Source organism: Rattus norvegicus, chromosome 9 (genome assembly GCF_021556685.1).
Source record: "Rattus norvegicus strain SHRSP/BbbUtx chromosome 9, alternate assembly SHRSP_T2T, whole genome shotgun sequence".
NCBI classification, from domain to species: Eukaryota; Metazoa; Chordata; class Mammalia; order Rodentia; family Muridae; genus Rattus; species Rattus norvegicus.
Genome location: NC_141542.1, coordinates 69,633,177 through 69,643,896, shown reverse-complemented (window position 1 = coordinate 69,643,896; position 10,720 = coordinate 69,633,177). Strand labels below are relative to the sequence as shown.

General features: G+C 38.0%; 1 pseudogene; it reads right to left on the bottom strand.

The window, feature by feature from the left end:
* Window positions 1-7,393: 7,393 nt before the first annotated feature.
* Pals1-ps1 (protein associated with LIN7 1, MAGUK p55 family member, pseudogene 1) lies at window positions 7,394-9,410 on the bottom strand (annotated as a pseudogene).
* Window positions 9,411-10,720: the final 1,310 nt, after the last annotated feature.

The following is a 10,720-nucleotide window of genomic DNA, read 5'->3' as shown; positions in this document are numbered from 1 at the left end:
TTTGAGTATTAAAAGAGTTATTCATGCAAAGGAAATCTCTAGCTTCTACAAATGTCTTCCATAGCAAGAAAAGTGAACACTTCATTATAGTATCTTAGGTTAAAAAAAGAAGCCCTTGGCATTTATATTTTAATTAAGTTAAATGATTAAGGCTTCAGTGATATGCATGTGATTTTTCAGAGAAAATAAAAAAAAATCAAATATACAAAATGAGAACAGAGTTGTATGTGTGGGGAAAGCCAGTAGCAGATGGCACTTTGTGCTTAGAAGTGATGACCACGGCAAGCAGTCAGACTAAGACTGTAAGAGAAGTAATGCCAGAGAGAACATGGGCTATAAAAGTGAGAAAAGTGCAAAAACAACGGTGAAAGCTTTATTCTTAAAATATAAAATAAAATAAAAATGAGCCTCTGTATCCGAGCCATGGGCTGACTTCTCAGGCCCCAAGCACTGCTGTCGTGAATAGCAGTTGACCTCCCCCCACCCCATTTTATTGAAATGTAGTTAGTCTTTACACAGAGAGAAGCTCAATATAATTTTTACACTGACTTTTATGTTGATTTAAGCTATTGAAATATGAGGAAAGAGTCATTTTCCATTGAGATGTAAAATGTTAGTTTGAGGCACATGAAATAATATTTTAGATGTTGCTAATTCATTACTGGTAATGACCTCCTTAGTGAGCTCAGCAGGTTTTACAATACAAGCGCTCTTTCCTTCTGAAAAGCCTCCATGAGAAGGAGGATGAGTGTCTCTTGGGAAATAGGTATTGTATATCTGTCGCTTGCTCAAGTACCTCTTTGCCACCCATCTAGCCTTTGGCTTTCTCTTTCATTGTGCTGTCAAAAATTAATTTTGTTGCTTGATGATTTCCTATATGTATATAATGTAACCTGATTTCTGTCTTCTGTACCCTCTCTTATCTTCCTCTGGTACCTACCAACCCTCCCAAGCCCTACCAGTCTCTCCTCAGTGCAGGATTTTAAATTTTGTTTTGGGAGCCCTTTAGTTTAACAAAGGCCCTGATATAACTGTAGGTTGTTGGCCCAAGGCTGCTCCTCCACTGGGCAGGCTGCTGGGGAGTTTGACTCCACTTATCCCACGCTGCCACAGGGTGGGTTCTGGGCTGATACCTGGGAGTCGCAGAAGAGCAGAGAATGAAGTTGGGGGAAGCTCTGGATAGTGGGTGATTGTCCTTGACTTGACTGAATCAGACTCGGTGGCGCTATGGTTGGGAGTACAGAGAGGCCTTATGAGAGAGTAGGCCGCAGCTCTGTAGGCAAAAGCTTTCTTCATGCCTTCCCATGGCAGACCTTGATGAAATCAGACAGATCATGGTTCTAAACAGTTTATTGTTATGGTGGAAAACCATACCCAGTTCTCAGGATAGACCTGAGATTACCTTTTGCAGGAAGGAATGCTTGGGAAGGGAAGCTTATTCACAGGGCCTCTAGGTACCTCATTTATCATGGAAAACTCTGTTTTGACTTGACTGTGCTATTGTCTTGGTCTGAGATCTTAGGAACCTCATCTACATGTGGAGGGGGTTGGGAATTGCCCTTATGTGACTGATGGCCACAAATCTATGGGAGTCTGTGACTACATGACAAGGGACTGGTGCTGGGAGCAGGTAAAGCTCCTACTGTCCCTTCAGGGTCTCCAGGTCTTCTAGTCTTTAGTTCAACCTTACTAGGCTTCCTCTCATGGTCTGCCACCCCACAAATAACCATTAAATTGGTAGCATCCATTGTACCTTGGTTGGTAAATTAACTGAAATCAATAATTTCCTTGCCCATTGAATCTATCAGTGGCCAAACTGTTCAGTGTGGAGAGGCAGTAGGAAAATAGTTCAATACACAAGTCCTTTCTCCAATCATAACCTATGGTTATTCTAGTTTCTATTCCCTTCCACACAAATGATCTGTATTGTTTTCCTCATTTTCTCTTTCTTCTTCAGTCTATTCTTTTGTACCTGTAATTCTTGACATGGGGCACATAACCACATTGTTTACTGACTTACCTAGGATCTCTTCCTACTACTCTTCTAATATAGATTAGCCTCCCTGTTAACCCTGTGAACTCCAGTTATGAGCCATGTTTCTAGTTGGCATTTGGATTGATATTCAGCATGACTCTGGCAACTGGTCAAAGAGACACATTCCAGGCATTGCAGCAAATAATATAGAAAGCTTTGTGAATTTTGAGCCCTTTAAAACCTCACATCTAGAGACGGGACTATGCAGGTTAGATCCTCTAACTTTGACACCAATCAATGTCTCAGGATTAAGGAAGTCTGTCCCCCAAGGAAGTGCTGAATCTCTAAATGTCAAAGCTCTCTATTTTCTTTAGAGAGCAGTTTCTTTTGTGTACAAAGGTCTTCCTCCAATACACTCAGTGCGTTCTCCTTAGCATTAAAAAATAAACAGAAGCGACATATCCTTAAAATAACTATCTGAACTTAAGTCACCTGTGCTGCACTGAAGCTCTCTAAATGAATGAACTGTCAAACATCACACAGAGGTGGGAATTAAAACTGCTGAACTCAAGGTATTAGAGACAATATCGTGCTTCTTCAGGGCAGTGTGTCTGCCAGAGTTCACACAACTGCTGTGACACCCCATATCTCCTGGTATATTAAAACATTCCCTTTGAATCACACAGGCTCTCTGCTACATTACTGAATCTCCAAGAGATTTGAACCTCTAAACCATCATCCAATTAAAGCTGACACTCATAAAGTTATATAAAAGAAGAACCCATACACAGGGGTATTGCAGAAAACACAAACAAAACTAAACAAAAACAGCTTTCTTGGTTTAGAGACAGAGATGGAGACTTTGGCTTTGGAAAAATTCGTAGCATTTACTAATAATAGCATTTCATTGTGATGCAATTTTTACATATTACTTGCTTAAATATAGTATAGGTGTTCTTTTTAATAACTGAATATTTTCCTTATAGTAGCAAAAATATTACACTTCTTTCATAGCACAGATTTTAATAAGCCTTAGCTACAATTAAAAAGTTATGGCTTCAATATGAAATCTGCCTCAATATGCTTAATACTCTGCAGGCAATGCTATTTTGAGAGTTTCTGGAAATGTAAGGGGTGTGGCCTACTGGAAGAAATAAGTCACTGGGTGTGTTTTTTCAAGTTTATAGCTGGATACTGGATCCTATTTTCTCTTTGCTTTCTGTCTGCCATGAAGTGAAGAATCTCTTCTATACTCTTATTGCCATGAACCAAGAGACTGGACCAAGTCTTCTGAAACCATCACTTTCAATATCTCCTCTTACGTTTTTTCAGGGATTTGTCACAGAGGCATGAAGCCAGAGTAATACATTTACCCCACAATTTCTCTTCCACACATTTTAAGGTTATAGCCAGCAGTGACCAAAAGTACTAAAGTCCCCTTTCTCTACTGAAATTCCAAATAAACATGCCTGGAAAACCTATCTTCTCCCTTTCTCTAATCCTTTAGGTGAAGATTTTCTATGCAGTTAATGCTGCATCAGAATGAAGGGTTAGTGTTAGCATTCTGCCATGCCTAGATTGTCTTTTTAGGGCAATTCTGGTGTGACTGCATAAATATGACTCAGGACCTCTCTATTTTGTTCATGGAGGAAGGCTTGTTTCTTCACTACCTTCAGTGTAAAATTTTGGACTCCAGTTAATTTAGAGTGTATAGACATCTCTCTGCTGTGTTACAGGTTCATGTAGTGGGTTCTGCTCCATAGAAAATGATGAAGGTGCCTTGTTAATCTCTGTGCTTTCTGTGTCCCGGTTGAAGTTCTTGCATTGCTGTTAAGCTAAGCATATTATACTAAGACAAGCCTGTCTGTTTTTGGAGAATGATGTCTATCCGATGATGAAGAGGACGTTTTGCTCTATTTGCAGAGTCAGACTTCCTTTAACTCTTCAGAGACAATGGATCTATTTAATTGGATGCAGGGATATTTATTACTCTGTGATGCAAATGTTATCTGAGGAATGTCTCCTAAATAATCAAATTATTTTGATTGTAAATCTGATGAGACAAAAATAAAATGATTGTTTTTGCATGTTCTGTGGTCATCCTATTCTATATCTGAACTTCCAGATAATAATATTATTAATAATAATAATATTCTGGGCTGGTGAATTTTGTTACTTCCTGAACATATTCATTTTTCATCTGCAGGAGTTGTGTTTGTCTTACTGTTCTTCTGCCATTCATGCATATCTACCCAACCATACATATCCACCTTCTTCCTTGGATCTTACCATATTCTTCATGCACATCATAATCTCATACAGTACAACCCAGTAGGCAATCTTCTGTGTTATTATTGCCATGTTTCACACATTGGAAGGCTCCAACAAGAGGAATTAGCCTTCCCACACTTCAAAGTTTATCAAGCTCCAGTTTCTGGTAAGGTCTCTCATCCTGGTTAGAGGGTAACCATCATCTCATGAACTCTCCCTCAATAAACTGAGGTGAGGGAGACAAAAATCTCAGGCTCTCTGTGTGAAGTTATAATCCTATAAGATCAAGGCCTCATACTTATTATTTAGCTATAATTCTATTCTACAAACGCAGCTGCAATAGAGGGAAGAGCTCTTGTATGAATTTTAGGGGAACTTGAACATTCAATTCAAAATCCATTTTGTTTTGTTTGTAGTTAGTAGCATCTTTTCTTGAAGATTCACACATGCTTATAAATTTTAAGTGTGCCTTAACTTTTGTGTACTGCATCCTTTGTTGAAACATTAGTTCTTTCTTCCTCTCTTTTCTGATTGAGCAAATGAGATGGTTTTTTACCTTTCCTGATTGTATTATATTACTACTTTGATTTCTACTTTTATTTTTAAAATATTTTATCTAATAATAAAATAAACTGCTCGCCTGGCTGGTTTGTAATTTTAAAGGATTCTTTAGTTAACAAAATGGAACATTCATGGTTACTTATTTAAGGGCGAAGGCTTAATAATACCAAGAACTTGTTTAGAAAGCATAGTCTTGTTCATATCCATATTAAAAAAGCTATTTAAAAAAATTTAAAAAATATTTCCCTTAGATTTTTGTCTTAGTCAGCTTTCTATTCCTGCACAAAACATCATGACCAAGAAACAAGTTGGGGAGGGAAAGATTTATTCAGCTTACACTTCCACCTTGCTGTCCATCACCAAAAGGAAGACAAGACTGGACTCAAGCACTTCAGGAAGCAGGGGCTGATGAAAAAGCCATGGAGGGATGTTACTTATTGGCTTGCTTTCCCTGCCTTGCTCAGCCTGCTTTCTTATAGAACCCAGGACTACCAGCCCAGGGATTGCCCCGCCCACAATGGGCTGTGCCCTTTCCCCTTGATCACTAGTTGAGAAAATGCCTTACAGCTGGGTCTCTTGGAGGCATTTCCTCAAGGGACATTCCTTTCTCTGTGATAACTCCAGCTTGTGTCAAGTTAAAACACAAAACCAACCAGTACAATTTTTTCCTCCTTCTTAATAATAGTTTTGAATTTCAGTGCATTTGGGAGAAAAGTACATACCTGTTTAATATATGGTGTTTTGGTTATTACCCAAAAGGTTACAGGGTTGGCTTTTATGTTTTGCTTCATTTTTATAATTGTCTAATATAATAATACCATAGATACATGAAGGAAAAACAATGATACATAGGAACACATAGCACATTGAATCCACACTAAAAGAAACTGCAAAATAACATTCTCCTAGATTGGCTTTCACGTGTGCCTAGTCACAAATTTAACTAATTCTTATGTAGTATATGTGTTCCCTGGTGCAGTGTTGGCATAAACATAAGCCAAGCACATTCTACTCGGAGTTAAGTCCTGCTCCACAAGATGAAACCCATAGTTTGCAAGAATATTTGGCTAGACAGGTCATAGGCTCTAGAGGAAATGTGTTATTATTATTCTGCTAAACAGAATTCTGACACAGTACTAAGCAAACTCCAGAGACATCATTTAAAAATATTTATTTTAAAATAAGAATAACTATTATAGTCAACATTTTATATAATGAAAGTTTGATTTTAAAATTGCAAACAAAATGTATTTTTATGTAAAATTATAAACAAAATGAATAGTTGCCATTTAATCTTTCCTGAATTTTAAAACACTACCAAGAGAAATATAAGATTAAGCCTAAGTTGATGTCATTATTTGGCTACTTATCAATTATAAAGATTTGTGTTGCATCTCTGTAGGAAGACAATTTATAGAGATTCTTGAACTAGACAGAAGAAATCGTACTGGAGTGAGTATGTATTTGTTGTCTTTAATGATTCCTAGGAACCAAATCTCCAAAGAAATGCCTCTGAAGCTGCTGAGAGAAATAATATCAGATCTATTCATGAGATGACACTGTTCATTTTCTGTCTGCTAAAAGTCACTAACATTTAACGTGGATTTTACCACGTGATGAAATTGGTTAACCAGTGGATATTAACTTATTCCTCTGTATCCATGGGAGACTGGTTTCACGGTCTGTGTGGACAGCCATATCCATTATTTAGTGTTGCACATAATTTTATTTTTTATAGGTTTGCTTTTATTTTTATAATACATTGTGCAGTATGACATCTCAAAATAATGATTGCAGAAACAAGACAGCACAAAGGGAGATCAACAAGTGTCAGAGTGGCTACCTTCGTTAAGGATAAATCCCTGATCTATATTTTCCACACATTCAAAGTGTTACACTCAAATCACTCCTTATCAATATTTACTCCTTAGGCCAGGAGAGAAGGCAAACAATCCACACACTAGATTTTCATAGGAAGCAATCTGGACCAGTCTAAATACTAACATCTTGTTTATTCTGAAGTTAAGAAAATCTAAGAAATGAAGGTACTTTCCTGTTTGCATTTCCAGAGGACGTGTCATTAGCTGGTATGACCTACTTTGTTTTTGAGACAGGGTCTACGTAGCTGATGGTAACCTTCTGCTTCCATTTTCCAAGTGCTGGGATTACAACCATGAACACCCATGCTGGCTTTCTGCGCAGCCCAGGTTTTGTGCGTTCTAGGTGATACCCTACCAACTGAGCTGTGTTCCCAGCAACCACATCACTTCTCTAAGTGGCTAAGACTTCCCTGGCATGGCAGGTTCCAATCAGAACCACAGAGGGTTAGGAAATCGAATTGGCCCTAATGGCTATATAGTCACATGTAAAACAAGGCTTTTTTTTTTTAAATCATAGCTTAACTTTCCACTGATTAGGGACTGTGTTGAGCATTAGTACATCCATAACCAGTAGGATTATATTCATAACCATTAGGATTAATTAAAGCTCAGGATATACACTATCCTGTCATTACTTCAAAGTAAAGAAAATTATAGGATCTCACTGACCTAAAGCAGTGTTCAGGAAGTGTTGTATACACATCACCTAATGGACCTTTCTCACTAGTTGTAAGAGATCAACTTTCAGCATTAAGGCCATCTTCCTGTTGGAGGTTTGCCAAATAAAGTTCATCAGGATGACACAGAATAGCCATTTCCTTCTCCTTAGCCAGGTGGATGGCACCCACTGAGGCTCGGTATCCAGTTTGTTAATGAGCCAAGAAATTCCCGATAGGCTTTATCAAGGTCTGAATTCACAATTGCAGTGTCCAAGTAGAGGCCATTGTTCTGTACCGTTTCTCTAGTCTTCTCAATAATCTTCCTTAATTCTTCAAGCTTTGGGTTTTTGCCTTCCTTGGCTAACAATGACCAAAGTCTCTCTGGTGAAGGTGGTGCAATAAAGATGATATATGGTTTCTAATCTGAATTCCAGAGGGTCTTCAAGGACTGTGTTTAAAGACTTAAAAGACATATTTTGCCAGAGTTGATTACTTATCATATAGAATCTATGCTGTTACCATACAGATTTTTCTCAAATTCACCATGTTCAATGAACTTGCCAGCTGCTATATCTGCTTCAAATGCTTGCTCTGAAACAAAGTGGTAATCTCTCCCGTCAATTCATGGTCTCACCTATTCTGAGTTCTATGAGGACTGCAAATGCAAAGTGGTCTTTTTCTTTGTTTATGAGTCTTCGGCACAGTTTGTTCTGGCCACAGTTCTGTGGACTGATCAAGATGATAGCTCTTTTCCTATTCGCTGGCTGATGGTAAAGTGACATTTCTTCATATGTTAAGATCTCTTCATTGTCATAATCATCATTTTTATTGGCGTTATATAAAACCTTTTCCACTTCTTTTTATACCATATTTTCCCTGATTTTTCTGACTCCTTATCTTCTTCTATAGTTTGCTTCATGGCTTTCCTTTGCTGCTGAAAGCTTTTCCCTGGAATATGTCCAGCTAGAGGCTATTATCTTTGTCTTCCTCTTTATAAGCCTACTACTAATTTGGATCTTCTTGACTGATCATATGAAGTATATGATCCATTTTGAAAAGATAGCCCTAACTCTTGACATGGAACATAAGGGTCATCTGAGGGGTCATAGTCAAAATGAGCTTTCACATGGATTATAGTTTCTTTGGCAGGAGGAGGCTTGATCTGTTGAGTAGGAATCAGAACAAATGTCAAAGTACCATACATATCAGACAACAGGTCAAAAACCTCATTGACATCCTTCCCCTGGATTTCAATGCTATTGATCTCCAGAACTCCATCTCCTTTGTTCAGGAGCCCACTCTTCTCTGCAGGACCTTCTTTTACTACCCAGCTTATGAAGACAAAATCCAACTGATTGTGAACTGTGGCATCCAGTGGAATATTCTGAGCCTTTTCTATACAAACTATTTTTACAGTTTCTCCCCATAATGGCCAATACTTTTATAGACTCTCTCATTTGTAATGGGCTCTAGCTGCATTTCCTGCTCAGCAACCTTCTCATGGGCCAGTAAAGGTGCTTGAATATATTGAGCATTCAGCAAAGCAGTTAATTTCTGTCCTTCCTTCTGATGGAATGGCTTTAACACAGTTTGTACCTCTTGTACTAGGTCTTGTACATGGGCTGGCCTTGTTCATGTGCTCTGTGGCAGCATAGTGTATCTTGAACGCTTTGTGAAAAAAAATCTCAATTTTTCACAAGCTGTAAAAGCAGTGAGATATTCTTCTGGCTCTGAGAATCAACCAAAGTGTGTTGGATATGTTTAAGTGACGAGAACAAGTCTTCAACTAGTATTTTCACAGCATAGTGAGGATTTTCTAAAACAGTTCCTTCTTTTGTGTCAAATACAGGGTTATTTATTCCAGTTTTTGGCGGAATTTGACCTAGTTTCTTAAGTGTCATGGAAGAATTTAGGTCAAGTTCTTGCTTTTTCCCTTCTTCACGCCTTACATCTCATATCCTCTTGTTGTTGTCCAATATGCTCGAACTGTGCACTTCTTCACACTGGCATCATTCTGGTGCCCAAATCTTCAGGGCAGTCAACAGCCATCTCTTGGTGCTTCAGATGTTCCTATTATGCAAACTGGAAAACCTTGTCTTCTATCCTTGTTTCTATTCTCTGTTTTTTTCCCCAATATTTACGTTAGCTTTCTTGTTCTCTGTGACCCGGCTGTGACGGATCCACTTGCCCTTACTCACTCCTTAGCACAGCCCAAGTGACAGGCCTCCATCCAGTGACCCTCAAAACACTGGATTCACTCACTTCCACCAATGGCCAACTGGCTGTTTTTCTCCACAAGCTGCAATCCCCAGGCCCTCTGTCTAGCTTTGCAAAACCACCAACAACCAGCCTAGCTTCTATCTTTCTCCTTCTGCTCTAAACTTTAGCTCTGTAGATGGAAAACACTAGACAGTTTTATTATTTTAAAATTAATCAGATAATTCAATGGCTGGGCAAAAAATTTCCTACCCTAATCCTATCAGCTAGCTCCTGTCAACATCTTTGGCTCCTGCCCACAGCGGAGGCTACAAACTCTAAGTGCCCCAAGACCATACATGGCTGCTGCTTCCTACTCATCAAAAAGCCTGGTCCAAATTCATTTTCCTTTCCTGTGTCCCTTCTCTTTCTCCTGGGATCCAGAAATCCCACCTTTTCCTCTTTCCCAGCAATTGACTTCTGCCTTTTTCATTGACACAATCAAGAACCAATTAGGGAAACAACACCTCCCTCTACACATTAGTGTTCAAGTCAGCTTCTATTATTTAAAAGGGCATACTCTGTATATATTCTCTCATAGACTTGAGATAGACATAGATTATACCTGCAAATAAATGCAAATGCTATGTAAGTAGTTGTAATGACAATGAAAAATCATGTTCAGTACACATACATGCTACTTTTGCATATTTTTATTTGATGCTGAATCTGTGGATATTAAACAGGTAGATATGAATGGCAATATACATAAGGTATAAATGTCAGGAAAGGAAGATTAAAAATTTTCATTTGTAGACATTTCTATAATAAATTCTGTAATTGTGGCCTGTTTATTGATTTTTCAAAAATGGACAAATCACAAGATATTTATTACTTAAAGACCGAGAGTAACAGAAGACAGAAGTATATGTCACTATGGCTATGAGATATTAAGTGTAGAATTCTAATTACAGGTCATAATTTGAAGAGAAATCTGATGGAGTAAAAATGTAATTATTATAAAACTGTTGATAATATAGGTAAATGACTTGTCCCTAAAATTAAAAAGTCAGGCCTACTTAATTATATCTCAGCTAATAAAAACTGCAGTGATAAGGTTTATAGATTGGTGAAAAATTAATGAACTCTTTAATGAATTTTTTGCAAGTTACGCAAGT